The following is a 19,364-nucleotide window of genomic DNA, read 5'->3' on the forward strand; positions in this document are numbered from 1 at the left end:
AGTAAAATATCTTTTTAATTGTCTCCTGAAGAGTTTGATCTAGCCCCCTTCACTCACTGACCCTTTCAAATGCAACTCCACATATTGGTGATTTTTCCAGATCTTGTTTTAATTATCTAAGTCAAACTGAAAGACTTTTGTAATTCCTCTTTGTGGAACACTCTGTACGTGGGGGGCCTAGTCTGGATATTATGGGTTATGCAACCAACAGCTAAAGTTATTGTTTTCAGAAAAATTGCATGAATCTCATTAAATGCATCCTCCATCAGGAAGTCTCTAAAACACCATTTGGATCCAACCCTATTGTCCTAGGAAGGACCACTTGCGCTCAGTTCTGATTGAGTCTTAAGCCAAACTATTGTTTAGATTTAATTCGTTTCATATGAGGTTATATTCTCACGCTGAAACTGGCATTCTCCTTACGACACATTTAAAAGTTCGGGTATTTTTTTAAACCAGAAGAGGGCAGCAATTTTCTTAACAAGAACAAAAGCACAGAACATTGGCTTAACAGGTTTGACAAGGTACAAACAATCCAAACGGCATTAGACTTGCAGCAATGCAGTCTGGAAATGGGGGTGGGGGAAGGGAGTGGAGCCTACAAACCAAGAAAAAGATTTCTCATTTGTTAACAGGCCATTCAAATGGCAGGTGTTTAAATACTTTAAGCATTCTTGGCCAATTGGTTAAAATGAAGTTTAACCCATCTGTTATCAGCTTAATACCTGATATACTCTTTATCAGGGGATTACAGTCCACATTATTATGTGGCCAGATAATTTAATAGGTTATTTCTTCCCCATCCCTGTGATTTATATGATCCCAAGTGAAACTAGTACTGGAAGTTCTTTCAGCCAAGATCAACAGACACTGAGAGTCAAATTCTTCCCCAATGCAATTTTATTTCATTTTTACCTATTCTCCGTCTGCTGTTGAATGACCTGTCAGTGACTCTGAAATTCCCCCACACTGTCCTTGCTGCTATTGTCCTTTCTTTACACATATTTCACAAGTGTTTCCTTACATACAATCTGTTGGCAGAAGAAGCTTGTTCACAGGCATTAGAGATCATGAACAAAAGCAAGAGAATAGGACCTCCTGAACTTGACACTTCCCTTGTAGCATCATTGCTTCCCTGTTGAAAGGAAGAGGAGGGAAACATTTCTCAAGTGGCAGGCTGCGTTCACAGTCGGTCGCTGAGCTGCACAACAGACCTCCTGGCCCCATCACCACTACACACCCATTCACAGCAAACGTTCCAGGATGAGCAGCAGAGATGATCTATAGCAAATCTCTTTACTGAGGGCCTTACTTTTGAACCTTTGGCTCTCTGCAGAACAGAACCCATGAATTTGCAGGAAATGACTGTGCATATCTGTCTTCATCTACCTGCTCCAATTACTGAGGGAGGCAGGTTCCCTTAGCACCATCCTTCAGTCTCATCAGTTTGATACACCCAAATATAATGAAGTCACTATCAGGAGAGCATTGATATTGATCACATCAGTATAGTAAGATGCTTCATGATACATTTGTTAAGAGAATAAACCAATTACAAAGAAATAAGCATTTTACATCAGAAGTGGTAGTGAAACATTTACCCCAATGTGAAACCCTATTGGCCGAGTTAAGATTATTCTGATACAGACAGATTATGTGGAGAATAAAGATATTAACCAATTTTTATAAACTCTATAATTGTGATTTTGGTAGCACACAAACACCATTTACAATGTCATTAGAAAAAACAGAAAAGAAAATGCAACGTTCATCTGGGTTGTAAATGTAAAATATGACACCTTGCCCTGGTCTAAATTATGGAGTTATTTCAAAATAACCCCCCTTATTTTGAAATAATAAATGAAGTGTCCACACTACCAAGTTATTTTAAAATAAATAGGCTGGTTATTTCAAAATATGTTCTTTTGCTTTCCGCATGGGAATATCGCTTATTTCAAAATAGTTATTTCAAAATATCAGTAGTATGGACACTCCACTAGTGCTATTTCGAAATAACTACTCCCCAGAGCAATTCAAACTAATTACTCCCCAGTGCTTCCTGGGGACCTAAGTTGAGGTAGCGTATCCACAATAACGGAGCTTGTCTCAGACTAATTTCAAGGCTCCCCCATACTGGGGACATGCTACTTCAATTTTGTTATTTTGGGAGTTATTATTTTGAATATAGTTATTTCACAGTAATTTCCTAATGTAGACATGACCCATCAGTAGTAAAATTCTCTGCTGAGTTTAAATACACATAGGTACCTGAGTACATGGATAAAAAAATGATGTTCTTCTTAGTCTACCTATTTCTATTGCCAGCATTTTACATAATAGGATGATGGACCAGGTAATTATTTACTTTGTTGTTTTATTGGGGTTTTTTTGTTATAAGGGATGGAGAAATGAGTGGGTACAGTAGGAAGCCACTTGCATATTACTGTTAACTGGAAATGAGCCCAACAAGTTTTGAGGTTGAAAAAATTTGGAGAGATTTAATTAAAAAAAAAAAAAAACAGGCTCAGATGACTTCACCGCTTTCCTCCAGGTCATTTCATTCTTCATGCCACACTGTACCTGCAGGGTCCCCTGTGGCAACTCATATGAGCTGAGACTGAATCTTTGCTTTAAACTCACAAGCAGCAACCAGGACGTCAGTCACATCCATTGTACCTGCCTGCGGCAAGAAGGCAAGGGTAGCATTCTTTTGAAAACACCAGACAGTACCTTTTAATTAACTGCAGCAGTCACTTTTGGTTTTCTTAAACAAATTAGGCAGGGGAAGGATAGATGATACTGTATTGTTTTCCCTTCAGGGAATGGAGGGTAGCCTGGTAGCAAAGACCAGAGGGCCAGCTTTCTAGGCAAGCAGCTGAAATAGTCACATACTTGCTTTAGGATATAAATCAGTGAGGTTAAAATAAAAAAAGCAAACTCTGAACAAGATTTTTTCAAGTGTGGGACAGTGGTGTAGTGAGGGGGAGGTAGGAAGGGGCAGTTGCCCCAGAAACCACGCTAGGGGTGGCACCAATTTAATCCCTCTCCTCTCCCCCTGTCATCCCTTGGCTCGCCTGCTCCTCCTCTGTCCGCCTCCAGCTGGAGCCTCCATCTCTGCCGGTGGGTTAGCGAATGCAAGGACCCGGCCCCAAACTGGAGGGGACAGGATAGACACGGTACAAGCTCCCCCCCTCCTCTCAAGGCCGGGCTTAGCTGTGCACCAGGTTTGGGGCCCTGCCACATAGCGGCGGCAGAGGACGCCAATTTTGCCTTTGCCCGCAGGCACGTAACACCCTTGCTACACCTCTGGCATGGGACAGACAGCAGTGACCTCACCAGGCTGTAGGTGACTGGCTGCCAGGTATGGCTCCATTTGGGAAAAGACATGATTAGATTGTTTAGCTTGTGGAGTCTAAGGCCTTGTCTACACTATTATGGGCCATCGACCCAAGTTACACAACTTCAGCTATGTGAATAATATAGCTGAAGTCGACATACTTAGGTCTGCTTAGTGCAGTGTCTTTACCACGGTAAGTCGACAGCTGACATTCTTCCATTGACTCTGCTTACTGTTCTTGTTCTTATGGAGTAATAGAGTGGATGGGAGAGCTCTCGGCAGTTGATTTATCATGTCTATGTTAGACCCAATAAACCAATCCCCACTGGATCGATCACTGCCCATCAATCCAGGTTGTAGTGAAGACATGCCCTAAGCAACAGTTTAGAAGATCACTGTGCCAGGCTGGTCCAGAGAATGCCAGAAGGTAACTGAGCATGCCCAGTCTTTTCAAGAACACAACTGGCAAGCACAGATGTTTGCAGCAACTTTAGTATCTTTTGGGAGAATGGTTCTTTTTTCCAAGCATTTTTTTCTGCTGTCATAGTACCTATGAGGTCTCCAGTCATGAACACAAACACAGACCAAAGCAGATGGAGAACTGCTAGGCACAGGTTTTGTGCTATGTCTAACTACAAACTGCTACATAGAGTTTTAGTTTCAAAATTATAGGGAAAGTAACCAACACCTGACTTGTTTTATATTCAGTACTAGAAGATGCCTTTCCATGGCTGCTAGAACTCTAATGGGCACAGCAAGGGGAGAGGTGCATGTCCCCCACCTGGGGCAGGTCCAGGTTCATCTGCCCCCTGCGCTTCCCAGCCAGAGTGAGGAATGCACCAAACTGTGCACTTTCCCCTTGCTCCCTGATGAAAGGGAACAACCAGCAATGTTCCCATGTATGAATTGGGGAGGGGAGAGCTTCAGTCCCCACTGTCCTCCATAAAGGGCACCTGGAGGGTGGGAGGCTAGGGGCAATCCTCAGCCAGCTCCTTTCACCTGCCTGGTGATTTTTTTCTTTTCTGTATGGCTTTATAAGAAACAATCCCATTTTCCTGGCACATCCCATTTTTCTAGCAATACCAAACCCTTACCTTCCTTTAAGTCAAGAGGAAGCTGTATACAGAATTTGGTGGTCCTCGCTCTTGCTATTTAGGAGGACTTCTTTAATAGACAGACACACAGACACTCAGATCTATAGTGGACTTGCTTAAATATCACAGCTACAGGTGGCTTTTCAACATCTAAAATAGAATTTACATAGTTCAGAGTAGAGATAGAAGGAAAATGCATAGTCTGGACCCTGTTCTCTGCCACTGCCAGCTGGAAATCTCCCCGACTAAATGATTTTCCTGAAAATACACGGAGAGTTTATAAACTCATGACACAAAACACTTCAAAGTTAAGCAAACAAACACAGGACTCACTAGGGAATCAAAAACATCATGATATAACACTAGCAGTTCATTTGTCACTGCCTCAGGCTTCTTGGCATAACGTCACAATAAAATCATCTAAGCATGTAAGATCAACTGATATCGGCTTTCTTAAACAGTCCTATCTGCCCATCATGGAGGCCTGTTACACCTCCACGGGAATGCTGTACCCTAGTCTTTGCTGAATGGGGAAGCTCGAAGAGAATCCCGGGAACCTTCCCAGCCTTTCACCCAGTCTAATTGTGTGGATTACCAGACAACATCTACCTGGGCTGTACAAAGTGTGAATGCGCCAAAGAACAAAGTCCCTGCCACAGAATGCTGCAGCCTGAATGCTCAAATTGCTGTACTACCAAATGATATATGACAGAACAAGGGCAGAACAGGTTCATCTAAATAAAACAGAGTGAAATTTACCTCTGTGTGCAGAGGTCTAGCACAAGGCCATAAATCCTGTGCTAGAGTTCTGCCAGGCTCACCAATCAGGGGCGGGCAAAGAGGGCAATTGCCCCAGGAACTGGCAATTCAAAGGGTCTTTTAAATTGCCGTCGCAGAGCTGCACTGCACCAGGCGCTACGGTTGGCGGAGTCAGAGGACTGGCTGCCCAAAGCCCCCCACCTTCCAGGGCCTGGGGAGGCTGTCGGGATCCCTGGGCTCTGTGTAAGGCAGGGCTGGGCAAGATGTGACTTGGGGACCGGATTCGGAATGCCCAACACTTTGATCCATCCTGTGGGTTCCATCTGGCCCCTTTCTATTTATGTTCTGCTGCCCACACCACTGAATTTCTAAGCGGTGGCCCAGACAGCAGTATCCCATTAAATGACTCACAGCTCCTGGTCATGGTGCTACCACAGCAGAGGCTGGAGCCGTGAGCCTTTGAAATAGCTGCAGTAACCCCAGGCAGATGCCAGGCAATGCGGTAACAGCGGGGACACGAGCCACAAGTCCTTTGCTGTGTTTTTACTTCAAAGTCTCTGGCCCCAGACAACTCTGGTCTCCAGCCCCAACCCTTCTGCCCTGGCCCGTAACCACATTCCAAAATTCATTAAGTACCACATACCAAATTATTGCTCACATAAGGGCATAAAGGATCATTTCACCCTTATACTTTGTAGGATCAATTTTGCCCTGGTCCCACTGAAAAAAACGGATTGACCTTCCTGGGGCCAGGGTTGCACCCTGTACAGTTTACAGTAATTAAATTGATGGTAGCTTGAATGCTTCGAGGAACAGATGGGTCTTGATATCAGAACTGGTCATTTGTTTACCTAGAATTGACTATGGTGCCCCCTTTCTGAATATAAATATCAACCAATATTTGCCGATCAATTAGCTTTTCTTTCCAATTGGCTCCCCAACCAGGAAAACAAGTGTGACTTCAGTCTTTTGAGGAAACCTTTAATATAGAGAAGAGTAAGGGAGACAAAATATATCGGTGGAAGTAACAATCAGTTGGGAAAAAAGCGATTTTCCCTCAAAAGCTTTTGCATATGTTAAAATGCAATAACAAAGTCTGCAGTTGAAGCTCTGCTCTGTTTTTAAGCAAGCATCAGAAATCTTTTAGACTATACCAAGAACTGTTTTTATAAAAACTTTCCCCTAAAAGGATATTGAAACCATTCTCATGACTTTAGTCAGCTGGCTGGAAAACAGTTTTTGAAAAGCTATTTTAAACAAACCAAACAAACAAACAAGAGATTGGATCATTGGAAGGGGTTTGTGTTCCCTGAGGAAAAACAGGTCTTGCATCCATTTCAGTGATGGCAATTTTTCTGTAGGGTTTTAGGATTATCAGTTTTTGTGATCATAGAAAGCCCATCACATCTTTGCACGAAACCCACAGTTCCCAAAGCTACATATTTCCAACTCTTAGATTGAACTTTGGAATAAAACTTGCTCCATTCAGACAGAACAATCCTGTTTATACAGTGACCGTTCGAGTGGTTTTGTGTTGTTAAATGAAGTGTTTTCAAGGGTGATCTTAAGAAGTCCTGAGACCTGCCACCTCCTATTAACTTCAGGGAGAGTTGAGGGCACTTGTCATATTGCAGTAGTGCTCAATACCTGACAGGATTAGACCCTAAAACCTAGTAAAATATTTTGATAGAGAGAGACATTAAACCTGAACAATTCCTGCGACAGATTTTCCAAAAGGCTCAGCACCCAAAAATGGCCCTACTTATTCTAACAAGCTCAGTGTTTTCAGTGGGAGCTTGCATGTGCTTTGGAAATCTGATTGGCCCTAAATTAATCCTTGCAGCTTGCACCATTTAAACCACAGGGATTTGTTTGGGAATATTTGCTCTTGCGAACTAGGTTTGCATCCAGAAATCCAAGCAAATAGGCTATTTCCTCACTTGAGTTGTATACCAAAATCATAATTTAAAATGTGAATTGCACTCATAGCTAGACCATGTAACCTCATGTCCCTTCATCAATGTTACCTTTATCCTTTTCCCCCAAATCTGTCCAACATTTGTTACACCCACTTATTACCATTTGTCTTTATTCAGATTTCTAGCACTCTTGGGGCAAGCATAACTCACACATCTAGTGGGTGTGGTCAACTGTCCTATGCAGTAGCACTTAGACCACTTACAGAGAAAGAAAGAATGAATGAGTTCTACAGCCTCAGCTGAGAGCCAGATGGCTTTACAGATCAAGCTAGAGAGGCTCATGCACTAAGGGCCAGATTATCCATTAGGCACAATGCCTAGGGCCTACAAAAAAGTTTATGGCCTAAAAACAAATTCATAATTGACTAAAAAAAATAAGAAAACTGCTAAATCAAACTTAATAGTTTGCTATTTTTAGTCAACAAACAGCATACCTGTGCAATGTTAAATGATACCTGATGATTCCATGCACCCTCCCTGTATGTGCAATGCTTTGGGTTATCCACTGTGATTCTTTGGGGTTCAACCTGGCCCCAAAAGGGGTAGTGTCACTGCCTGCTCTGAAACTCTGGGTTTCTTAAATGCTATGCTGCTCACAGTCCTGACACCAACATCCGGAAAACAAGCATGCAGGTGATTCCCTGTCTTCTACTGCCTAGTTACTTTTTGCAGGGAGACCCCAATATACTCCCAGTCTCTTGAACACTTGAAGTTAAATGCACTGCTCTTTTAAAGAGACAGAGCACTGTAGGTTATTAACTGGGATTGACAAATGCTCCACTTCAGTCAAAGCACTGAGATGGCTTTGTTCACCTTACATGTAAATGGACCTTTCTTTGTCATTGGTCACACCTTCTTATTTTAGAATGAAGTACCATGATTTGCTCATGTGGTGTGCCACTTTCAAAAGAGAAAATTAAAGTGGGCAATATTGGGTGTATAGGCCTAATAAATATTTTCCCTTTTATATTTATATTTAATCTAATTTAAAGGCCTACAATTGAGAGAACGCCTAGGGCCCACAAAGACCTTAATCCGGACCTGACTGAACTAAACTCCAGAAATCCCCGGTTCAGTTCCATCTGTCGGAGGTTACACAAGCACAGGTTGAATCTCTCTAGTCTGGCACCCTTAGGACCTGACCAGTGCTGAACCAGAGAATTTGCTGAACCACAGGAGGCCAATATTGTCTAGCAGCATTACTAACTTTATAACTGCTTACTGAGCTCTTAAAAGACATTTCAGGGTAAATTAGAGCTAAATAACAGCACAGAACAATGAGAGCCAAGACTAGTGGCTATAAACAAACTTTATGGGGCTATGGGAAACTTGGCTACGCCCATGGTAAGTGGACATCCGGCTAACTAAAATCATTCCAGACTACGGATGTTGCCAGACAAGAGAATGCCGGATTAGAGAGGTTCTACTTGTATCGTTTGTTAGTATCAGTCTGTGCAGGCCTTAATCTGATTGAGGCTTTTGGGCTTTTTGGGTTTGTTTATATTACAACAACAATGGGATATGGATTTATTTGATAGCTATTGCCACAAGCAATCCTTGTCTTTTTATTATGTTTTATTAGACAAAGTTCTGCTGGTGAGAGAGATAAGCCAACAGAAGTTGGTCCAATAACCAATACCTCACCTAAGCTGTCTCATACTCTGGGACGCACACAACTACAGTACATTAGGGACATAACAGTGTGGTCGATTAACCAATAAGCAAAAGCTTACAGGTTAATGCTACGGACTACACACATTCCCGGCCCCCCTTGCCAGTACATTTTTTAGCAGGCTGCCCAGCAGCCCAGCTCAGTACTGGCTTGCACCTGGTCCAGGACCTACCCCACGGCAGCTCTGCAATTAAAGTGTATTGGGAGCCAGGCGGGCAGGCAGCCCGGCTCAGATTCGGGTCATGCCAGGTCCAGGAGCTCAGTCTTGCCTCTCCCCCCTCCCGCCCCCAGCCCTGGAGAGGGGCTTCTGCCTACCTGTGCAGCTGCCTCTGTGTCAGAGGCAGCAGGGGGCGACAGGCAGCCAGTCCGCAAGGGGAGCTGGTTTTTAAACTGGCTCCTCTTGTGAACCAGCTCCCACATGGCACCCCATTCTGCCGCCTCTGATACAGATTATGAGGAGCCCTGTGGCACCTTAAAGACTAACAGATTTAGTTGGGCATAAGCTTTTGTGGGCAAAAAACCCAGATGTATCTGGCGAAGTGGGTTTTTGCCCATGAATGATTATACTAACTAAATCTGTTAGTCTTTAAGGTGCCACAGGAGTCCCATGAAATGATGTCATTTCAGATATAGACACACAGCTATTGATAAGGCTTGCTACAAAATATCCCAATGCCGTGGAACAACATCTTCATCTCCGGTTGTTGCAGCGCCACAGGCAGTCAGCATCTCTAAAAAAACAGAGCAAGTCAATTTTAAAATGCACGTAAAGGAGTTTGTGCTCAACGCCCATTGACTTGCAGTGGGAATCAAGTGCTTACCTTCTTTTTCTGCTTTTGAAGGTCTCCTCCAGGCCATCTAGCTGCAGGTGGGTTTCTAAAGGATCGTTTGGGTGTCCATGCATGTGTGTATAATGCACGCCCATTCACCTGATGCTATAGTAATTTTCTAAAGCAGTGGTTCCCAACCAGTGGTCTGTGGACCCCTGATAATCCATGACGGTACTGCAGAGGGTCCGTGGAAAGTTTAAAAATAAGGATTGGGCCCACTGCAGTGGGCTCGATCCATACTTTTCTTTTTCTTTTCTTTTTTCTTACTTTTCTTTTTTTTCTCCCCCAGAGTGGGGGGGGGTCCGTGAAATTTTAATAGATTGAAAAGGGGTCTGTATGCTTGAAAAGCTTGGGAACCACTGCTATAAAGGTAACATTGACTGAGTTGCACTGCAATACATAGAGTACATTAAATAGCTATCCACAGAGTAAATACTTGTAACCACTCTTTATTTTACCCTGACTACAGACAAACCTCTTCATCTTAAGACTACAAGGAGTCCAGTGGCACTAAGAATAACAAATGTATTAGGATACAACTCACTTTTGAACATGTTGAAAAGGAAAGGAAAGAGGGAAAAAAGGAAAAGAAAAAATATAGAGATGGGAGTGTGACCCGCTGAAACCTGTAATTTTGAGACTGTTTGTGTGTGTTGTTTTCAAATAGAACAGATTCTAACTCAGGGGTGGGGACCCTCTGGCCTAGGGGCTGGATGCAGTTCCTGGCTTGCCTGTATCCAGCCCCTGAGGCTCAGGGCCACCCTCAGCATTGGGGAGCCTGCGCTGGCACTCCAGCTCCCCCACTCGCATACCAGGGCTGGAGCACACAAAAATCTACAAGGCTGGGCCCCCCAAGGCTTTGGTGAGCAAAGGGAAGGTAGGGAGTGTCCTTCTTCTTCTCGGGGGCCACATCAGTGAGGGGTTTTTTTTTTTTTTTACTTCTTACTTGTGTGCAGCACCAACTGATTTTTCTGTGGGTCAGTGGTTGCTAACCCAAAAAGGCTCCCCATCCCTGTTGTAACTCATTTGATTTTTTAAAAATAGCTGGGCCAAATGTTCAGCTGCGCAAGCTGGTGTCTCAGCTATTCAAGTCAATGGATCTATGCCAATTGACTCCAGCTGAGAATCTGGCCTACTAGTGCTTTATTTCTACCATGAACACACAGTGTCAGAGGAGCCATTTAACACAGGTTGTCCCGGGAGACGAAGAACATTTCTAAGCTATGCAGCACACACCCTAGTTCAACAGAGCTCAACTAGCTTATTTTCCTTTCTCCAAACGCACAGAATCCATAAGCTACTCAGCTTGTAAAAAGCTGTTTGTTTTGTACTGACCTTCTCCTTTTATGTAACATGATAGGCATGCTTCAGTGAATACTGAATGCAGCTAAACATATGTCGTCAGCTTGTGCGTTGCTGCCCCTTCTATTAAAATGGATTTTGGTAGCATATGTGGAATAGGCTTGCCACAGATACTCAAGGGAAATGAAGGAATACAAGGTAATTAGCAGGAGCAATCCCCAGACCTCTCTGCTAAGCCCCAGTGGGAAGTACAAAGACTTATCTCATGGGCATGGAAACAATTAAGGTCAACAAGTAATCGTGGAAAAGGAAACTTAAAAAAAAAAAGAACATAGTAAATGACCTAGTAAACACCCCCTTCTACCCCCTCCTGACATAGTATGCATTTCATCTGGGGTTCACATGTATAATCTAGCTGGGTTTTCCCTCCGAAGCCCCCCTCGGATAATGACTTCCCTTTGCAATTTCCTGGAGGAAGTTGTTGGAGTGATCTTTTGGTGATAAAATAAGCCATAGCGATGCTTAATTTTCAGCCAAGGAATTCTCCTGATTTCCTAATTAAGGAACGAATGACAGCAGCATTCATTAGAAAGTACCAATGAACAAGTACCTTGCAGAAGAATGAAGTTAGTTTGCGAGAATGAAGTATCTTGTGGATCATTTGGCCAGATTTCTTATATATTATAGACTGACTAAGTTATTCCTAAAGGTAAGGAATAACTAAGGTACATTTTATTTTGAAAAGAGAGGTTCTTCACAGAGGTTATTTATTTAAAAATTTACAGGTAATTAGAATCAGAGACAGAGGAGAAATGGGAACATACTTTCTCAGAGCTTCAAAACATTAACTGAAGATTGGAATATTGGTAGTTATCAAAAATAATTTATGCTTTGTTGTTCTACTTCCTCATTACCATTCTTTTTCCAGTATGCCAGGAAAGTCAAAGTTTTGATGACACCATTTAACAGTAAATGCTCTAGGTCTTTTTGTACTTTTTTTTCATTTCCCTTATACATCATATACTGTATTTAATATCTTCTCCATGAGCACTTCATGGAAGGTGCACCTAGAAAAGAAAGCTAGAGGTACTGCTGCCCACTTTCCATTACAGACCTGGCTATATAAACTGAGCAACATACATAAGCAGCATCACACCCACCAAAAGATCTGATTGACCAGGAAATCAGTAAAACTACTGGTGGACTCAGAAGCATTTTACCCCTTGGTTATACTCATGCAAACTCACTGGCATAAGTAGGACAACACAGGTACATGTGAGTTGCAACAGCAGTATTTAGTCCATTCATATTGTAGATTGTCTTGAATGCCACCCTTAACCTCTAGAATATTCAAATTAAAGAATGAACAACCCACTGGATCCTCTGTCTACAAGTGGTTGTACAAAACCCTGGCCACTTCTCCCACTGTAAAACCCTCAGTTCTGGGGGGAGGGAGAGAAAAATGGAATTTCAAGGTGGTTTGAATCTAGATTCACATTTTCCCATATCTAATAAATCTATGTGGCTTGAGGTCATCTTGATCTTTCCATACATCTTTCTCTCTTTCCATTCTTTTTATAACAAATAGAAACTCCAACTGCAATATTTCAATCTGCAGGTAGAAATTAAGGCCACCTTCAGTAAGGCTTCCAGTTGTGCTGTATTAGGTCAAAATGACCGTGCATTGCAGACTTGCAGGACTATCAAATTTACTTTATTAACAATCCTCACCTCATCTGAAACCCAAGGCCACAATGAAGAAAAAAGGTAGGAAATGGTTTTTATTCAAGGTATCTTGTGCTTCTTTGTTTCACTCTGCTTACCACATCATAATCGCCATCCTAAAAACTCGTCCATGCAATGTCACAAATATAGCTGAAGTCCTTGTCACTTGTTTCTACTGCAGGGTACTCGCAAGATGCTTTTAGAGACAGTACTGAAGCAGTACATAACTGGAGGCTAAATCTAGCATACAGTGAAAGTAACACACTGTGACATCTGTCACAGCTCTTCTTAGATAAACCTATAATGATTGCTCTGACCAGAGAAGAAGACATCTGAAGTTAGCAACTGAATAATGCTAATGATACTTCATATACAGCGGAGTACACAAATAATGATGCATTTCTCCTGAGAACGACGTTGGCAAGAAAAAGGTGGGGGGGGGGGTCAGGCTGAGAGAAATTTACTTCAAAAAGATGTTTATAGTTAGAAAAAATTATGGAAGTATTGTGGGGGGGGTCTTTTTATGTACCCCTAAGTGCGAAACATATCATAATGTCATGCAGAGAGACATGTCAATATAAATTGTATGGCTTCACTTTCATCTATATATTTTTTTGCATTAGTCTTTATATAGCATTGACCAAGGGGTGGCTGATCTTGAATCTTTTATTTCCTTTCTGCTTGCTTTTTCCTCAAAGCTCCCTATCAAACTAAACCAATATATTCATACAGAAAAGATCCCAGTAATCCCAGATTAACATGCAGTATTCATCGGTTATTAAAGAGCAGCTCCATGTGCATGATGATATACGGCTATCACCTGGTAGCAGCAGATTAACCTAGCCAGTAGTACTACTAGTGTAACTATTGTTGACTGTTTTCTATATTTTAGCTTGTAAGCTCTTTTGAAGCAAGGAACATTCCTTAGTCTGTTATATAAAGTACACTACCAGACCTAAGACAACAACCTCATCATGCCAAGTTGCTCAGGTGCATACAGATACAAAATGAGAAACATCTCCAGCCCCGAAGAGCTTGGAATTAGAGCTTGGCAAAGATTTTTGACCAAAACTTCCCCCTACAGTCACCAACAAAAAAGGAAGATTTGGGCCAACCAACACATTTCATAAGTTCCTGTTGGGTTTGCCAAATTGTTTTGGTTGAAAACAACTTTTAAATATTTCAGAAAATATTACATCTGACATTTTCATATTAAAATGTTTCCATTTTTGGTTCAAAATAATATTAGATCATATGATTTAGAATTTTACTTCAATATTATTAATCAGGAAATTCAAACCCCAACAATGTTCCATTTTGGTTCAACAAAATACTTCATTTGACCAAAAACTAATCCCCCCCCATTTTTACAGTTGAGCCAGTGAATCGAAAAAATCAATTATTTGCTCGGCTCTACTGATAATCTAAACAGGTGAGACAAAGGAAATATTATCTCTGTTTTACAGTACTGAGGAACCAGAGGATTACGTGGCTTGTTCAAGGTCACACAGCGAGCCAGAAATTGAATCCAAGCCTCCCAAAGTCTCAATCCAGTGTCTTAACATGAGCCCATCCTTACAAGACACTGTATTGCATCTATTTATAGCAATATGACTAAAAATCACATACATCATACATGTGTCTCTGTATCTAGACAGCAAATATTTGTGCCATAAGGAGTATTTAAAATAGGATGCAGTTAATAGGACTTTTTGGATTTCTAGTGTCTATTCCCCATTAGCTATACAAGAACCTCAAAACCGGCCGATGACTGACAATTGTTATACAGGGCAGTGGCCCCTGCGTCAGCTTATTCACAATACCTGTCATCACTTCTTGTCAGCAATCTTGCTCTAGTTATGATTTAATTTATGCCTTGTGTGTCATAAGCCAGCACACAATTTTTTTTCAAAGCACTCAAATGAACTCTTTTGTTGATCAGCCTCATTTCTTTGACAGATGCTGAATTAAGAAGATATAGAGAGTAGCTATTACCATTTTGACTCTTCCTGGCAAATAAGTACCATACCAGAGCTACTGCTGGCAGCTTTTGATTCAAAGACTCCGTATATAATGGCAATAACCATAAAAATGTTGTCCAGAAACTAAGGGAAAATCCAACAGCACACACAGTCTAAGCTAATGTTAAACCTAATGACAAAGATTTTATAACAATATTAGATCATATTTTGAACTGTTGTTGAGTATTCCGAGGATTATTTTAATTTAGCTGTATTACAAATCCGAATTTTTCCACCATGTTTTGGCAAGATTCTCATAGCACATTGCCTTCCTACGGTGACAGGCAGGGGAGCCAACAGCCTCTGCAGGCCACTGGGCAAGGTTGGGGGGAGGGGCAACTCCGTGATCCCAGAATAGGCGGAGCCTTTAGTGGAAGGGGCAGTGCCTGGAGGGGAGGGGCTGCCCAGAGCACACCATGCTCTGGCGATGATTTAAAGAGCCTGGGGTTCCAGCTGACACAACTGCAGCAGAAGTAATGGTGATGGATGGGAGCCCTGGGCCTCTTTGAAACACCAGCCCTTAGGGCAACTGCCTCCTTTGATGCAGCTCCCCCCACCCTCGGAAGTAACAGGCACTCAGTAATCCACACTCTATACACACACAGTCTGAATGTAGCTATGCACCTGATCTCTGATCATCACTAGCAAGACAAGAAATTTACATTTGCAAAAAGCAAAAGGCATTTAAAAATTAAAACAGGATTTAACAGTAAATGGTTGTTTAAATGGAAATCATTAACATTTTCATCCAGCTGAGCACAACTTCTTATCTTCCCCCCACAAAGGCTGAGAAGGGATTTTATGATTTCAATGGGGAAACAAACCAAAGGACTTCCCCCTGCCCCCAAGAAAACTCTTTAAAAAGACATCCCAACTTGTTTCCTTAACCAAATGGCCATACAGAATGACTATGTTTTTAAAGATGCTACATAATTATTCCAGTACTGCATAGCAGAGACCCCAGTGAAAAGTTGGTTCTGTAGTGCTAGGAGTTCTACTTATACACAGTCGAAGACGATCTTGAATCCAAACAACTGAAAAACTACACAAGAAGGACAAACTCTTTTACAGATGGAAAACTGAGGCAGAGATTATGGTCCTGACTCAGCAAGGTCACCCCCGCCAGGCTGCCAAGCCCAAATATCTGCACTGCAGTTTTATAGTCCAATTCCCTGAGCCCCAGGCAACTGATACAGGCCACGTAGGACATTTTGTTGCAGTGTAGACAAACTGTGATGGTACAGAGCAATTCCCTACTGTATATCAAAAGGGCATGCACTGAGGGATATTGGTACTCTCGGTGTCAGGAGTGTACATGTAATGTCTCAGTTTGGGAGGCTCAAGGGGTAAAAACTTCAACTAGAAGTCCAAGACTTTAAAACCAAGTGATTCAGAAAATTGTAAGCTCTTTGGGGCAGGAGTCATCCCTTGGTTCTGTGTTTTAGCACATAGCACAGTTGGGTCCTAGGCCACAACTGGGACTTTCAGACACACATGCAATGAAAATGCACAATAAAGACAAATCTGGGTGGGAGGAAAGAGAAACGTAAAATAAATATTTATTACATCTTAGCATTTTCAGATTCTTTTTCTGGTTGATTTATTGTAGCTTTTAACTTTTACCCCAGTCATTTGGAAAAAGACCCTATTTCTAATTATTTGGCAGCCACTCCAGATGCCATGGATATCACCATTGGAAGCCAACAAATGTCTACATAAAACAGATCCCGTTTTTTAAAAAAATACATGTGAAAGCTGCAAAGATCTTAACATGACATTTCCACAATCCATAAGTAAATCCAGTATCAATACCTGCCATTTCTACTACCAAGAGTGATACCTCAACATAAGTAAGGGACAAAATATTTGCAGGATTGATTCCTGCGGTAACATTTATTTCCTAAACATTTTATAATTTGACACCTTAATTAACAGGTACTTAGAGAACACTGCTCTACATTTTAAATAGCAGTATTTGTATTATTTGTCTCAGAGTAAAACATGTATTGCCTTTATGCTAAAGTATGTGTTTCCTGCACAGTACATATTATTGAAGATGGTTTCATTCTGAAAATAGATAGCAGCTGAATTTGTAAATATTTAAAATTCCATAAAATATTGGTAATTTCATTTTAAGCAGATCATTTAGTGGAGCTGGTATAATGGCCTCTCTCTTGGGTTATTGGAAGTTAAAAAAAATGTTTCTTCTGCTTGAGCTAAACATGTAAATTCTGCAGATGTAATAGACAACTTCTTCTGTGGACCAGCTATTAGAGAGAGACTTTCAGCATGGATTACACCTGCAATTAAGTCAATTTAAACAAATTATTCCAGGCTTTGCTGGAAGACTTTAACTATTATAACACTTACAACACATCTCATATATTTTATCTGAACTACAGTGAGGAGAGCCATCAAAATACTTAGCTAGACAAACATATGTAAATGAAAATGGAAACAAATCATATAATTTGGGATTTAAAAAAACCACTTTGGTAAACTGTGTTTTAACTAAAAAAATTAACTTACTGATCTCCGAGGGTCAACTTCAGAGAAGCTGAAATGAAGAAAAAAAACACAATTAATTCACAATATTTCACATATACATTGTAGCATTTTATGCTCAATAACATATTAAACCTCACAGCAACCAAGATGGGCAGACATCACCACCACAATACGGGGATGGGAAAGCTGAGGTGCCTAGAACAAAATGACTTCTTAAGTCAGTATCAGATCCAGAAAACAGCAGTTCCTGGTTCTTAGTCTCATGGCAGAACAACACACCATGTTGCCTTTGCACTACTCTAAGTGGTACGTCTGTGGCCCATGTCTTCACTGCTGTGGAGATCGATACTGCAACGGTCAAACTTCTGGCTATTTAGGGCGTCTAGTACAGATCTGCTAAATCGAACACTGAGAGCAGCCCCATCGAATGAAGTACTCCTCAGAGTCGCGAGGAGTAAGAGAAGTCAATGGGAGCATTTCTCCCATCGACCTCCTGCTCTGGTACAGACGCTAAAACTCATCTTCAGGTACATCAACTCCAGCTACATTATTTATGTAGCTGGAATTGTGTACCTGAGGCTGATTTTTGGCTATAGTGTAGACCTGCGCAGGTGCTTAGGTCTGATTTCAAAAGTGTCTAGATGATTTAGGAGCACAAGTCCCATTGAAAAATCAATGGGATTTGATTCCTGAATCACCTGAAGGCTTTGAAATTCCTGCCTGTGTCTTTATATCTGTATAGCACCATGCATATTAATAGTACTATGACCCTAATCCAACACCCACTGAATTTAGTAGGAGTCCCACAAAAAACAAAACAAACTAAAAAACCACACACACACACACACCCCACACCACAAATACATAAAAGGACCCTTCAGCTTCAGGGGCAGATCTGAAATATCCAGAATCTTCCAAACAGCTAAACTCTGGCTGCCAAAATGCTGAACCAATAGAAGCTGCTCTGATGCAATACACAGTACCATAGCCATATGTAAAGTGCCACAGGAATATTGCATCAACTAGCAATAATGATTCCCTGATTCTGTGAGGTTATTTAGGGAAGTATTGTTTTCAGATCGCTTTAAGAACGGCACAAATGGGTGGGTGAGTGCTGCTCTCTCCAACAGAAGATAAATTGAGTGGGCACAGACGTCATCCTTCAGCCATCCTCTAACCTCCAAACATTGGAATTGCTTTTTGATACCCAGAGCAGAAATGAGCCCAGATCTCACCACTGGTTTTGAATCTCCTTGAACTTTGCAGTTTGGTCCCCTCTCTATTCCACTATCCAAAGTGGCCTCTAAAGCTCCAGTCCTTCAAACACTTATGCACACACCTTAAAAGGACATAGTCAGATTCATGAAGTCAATCGGATTGCTCAGGACCTAAAAAGCATTCACATAAGTGCTGGCAAAATCAGAAAAAATGATAATCTCATGATATTTTAGCAGTAACTAGAAGTAATGATACAACAGTAAGAATTAATTGGTATCATACAAAACACATGTCAAGAACAGGCACTGTTTCAACATTGCTAAGGCAAGCACAACTATTATCCACCAAGAACTGAAGGATCAGCCACTTTATCGGGAGAAGATGTATATCTTCGGTATGTATCCAAAAGCCATTTTGTTTATGTCAATTAATGTTTTCCCATGGACCCCTTCCAACATTTTCCATACAAGATCTGCATTTTATTTAAGAAAGATTCTTCAAAAAACTTCTCTGAGTTTATAAACACAAGCAAAGGCTTAGATTTCTGTAATGTCTGGTCATTACAAAAATCTGGACATGTCTTCAAAAGGAGAAACAAACAACATTGTTGTGTGTTTTTATTCTTTTTTTAAATTGCTCTATTTAGGTTATTATTTTCAACGAGCCAGGTGGGAAAAGGCAAAATGGGAACTACTAACAAGTGTGGGTTCATCACTCTTATGCAAGGAGTAAATTAGATGTCACTTCTGAAATACATGATAAACATTAGCAAAGATAAAAATATATATAAATACAATATACAATTGGAACAGCTATTCACAGACAATAAACAGTAATAAAAACAATATACACAGTGATCACATTTATCCCTTTTCCTGAACTACTTCCTTGTAAGGTGAAAGGTCAGACTAATCAGACA

At 41.3% G+C, this 19,364-nt stretch overlaps 1 protein-coding gene across 1 annotated transcript in view; it reads right to left on the reverse strand.

Moving 5' to 3' along the window:
- SPO11 (SPO11 initiator of meiotic double strand breaks) overlaps nt 1–19,364 on the reverse strand; it is a 410,938-nt gene that overhangs the window by 312,121 nt on the left and 79,453 nt on the right. The window contains exon 2 of the mRNA XM_075901152.1: nt 17,249–17,276. The gene's annotated coding sequence lies outside the window, so the exon portion shown is untranslated. The remainder of the gene's footprint in view (nt 1–17,248; nt 17,277–19,364) is intronic.

The sequence above is a fragment of the Pelodiscus sinensis genome, chromosome 18 (assembly GCF_049634645.1).
Source record: "Pelodiscus sinensis isolate JC-2024 chromosome 18, ASM4963464v1, whole genome shotgun sequence".
In the NCBI taxonomy this organism is placed as follows: domain Eukaryota; kingdom Metazoa; phylum Chordata; order Testudines; family Trionychidae; genus Pelodiscus; species Pelodiscus sinensis.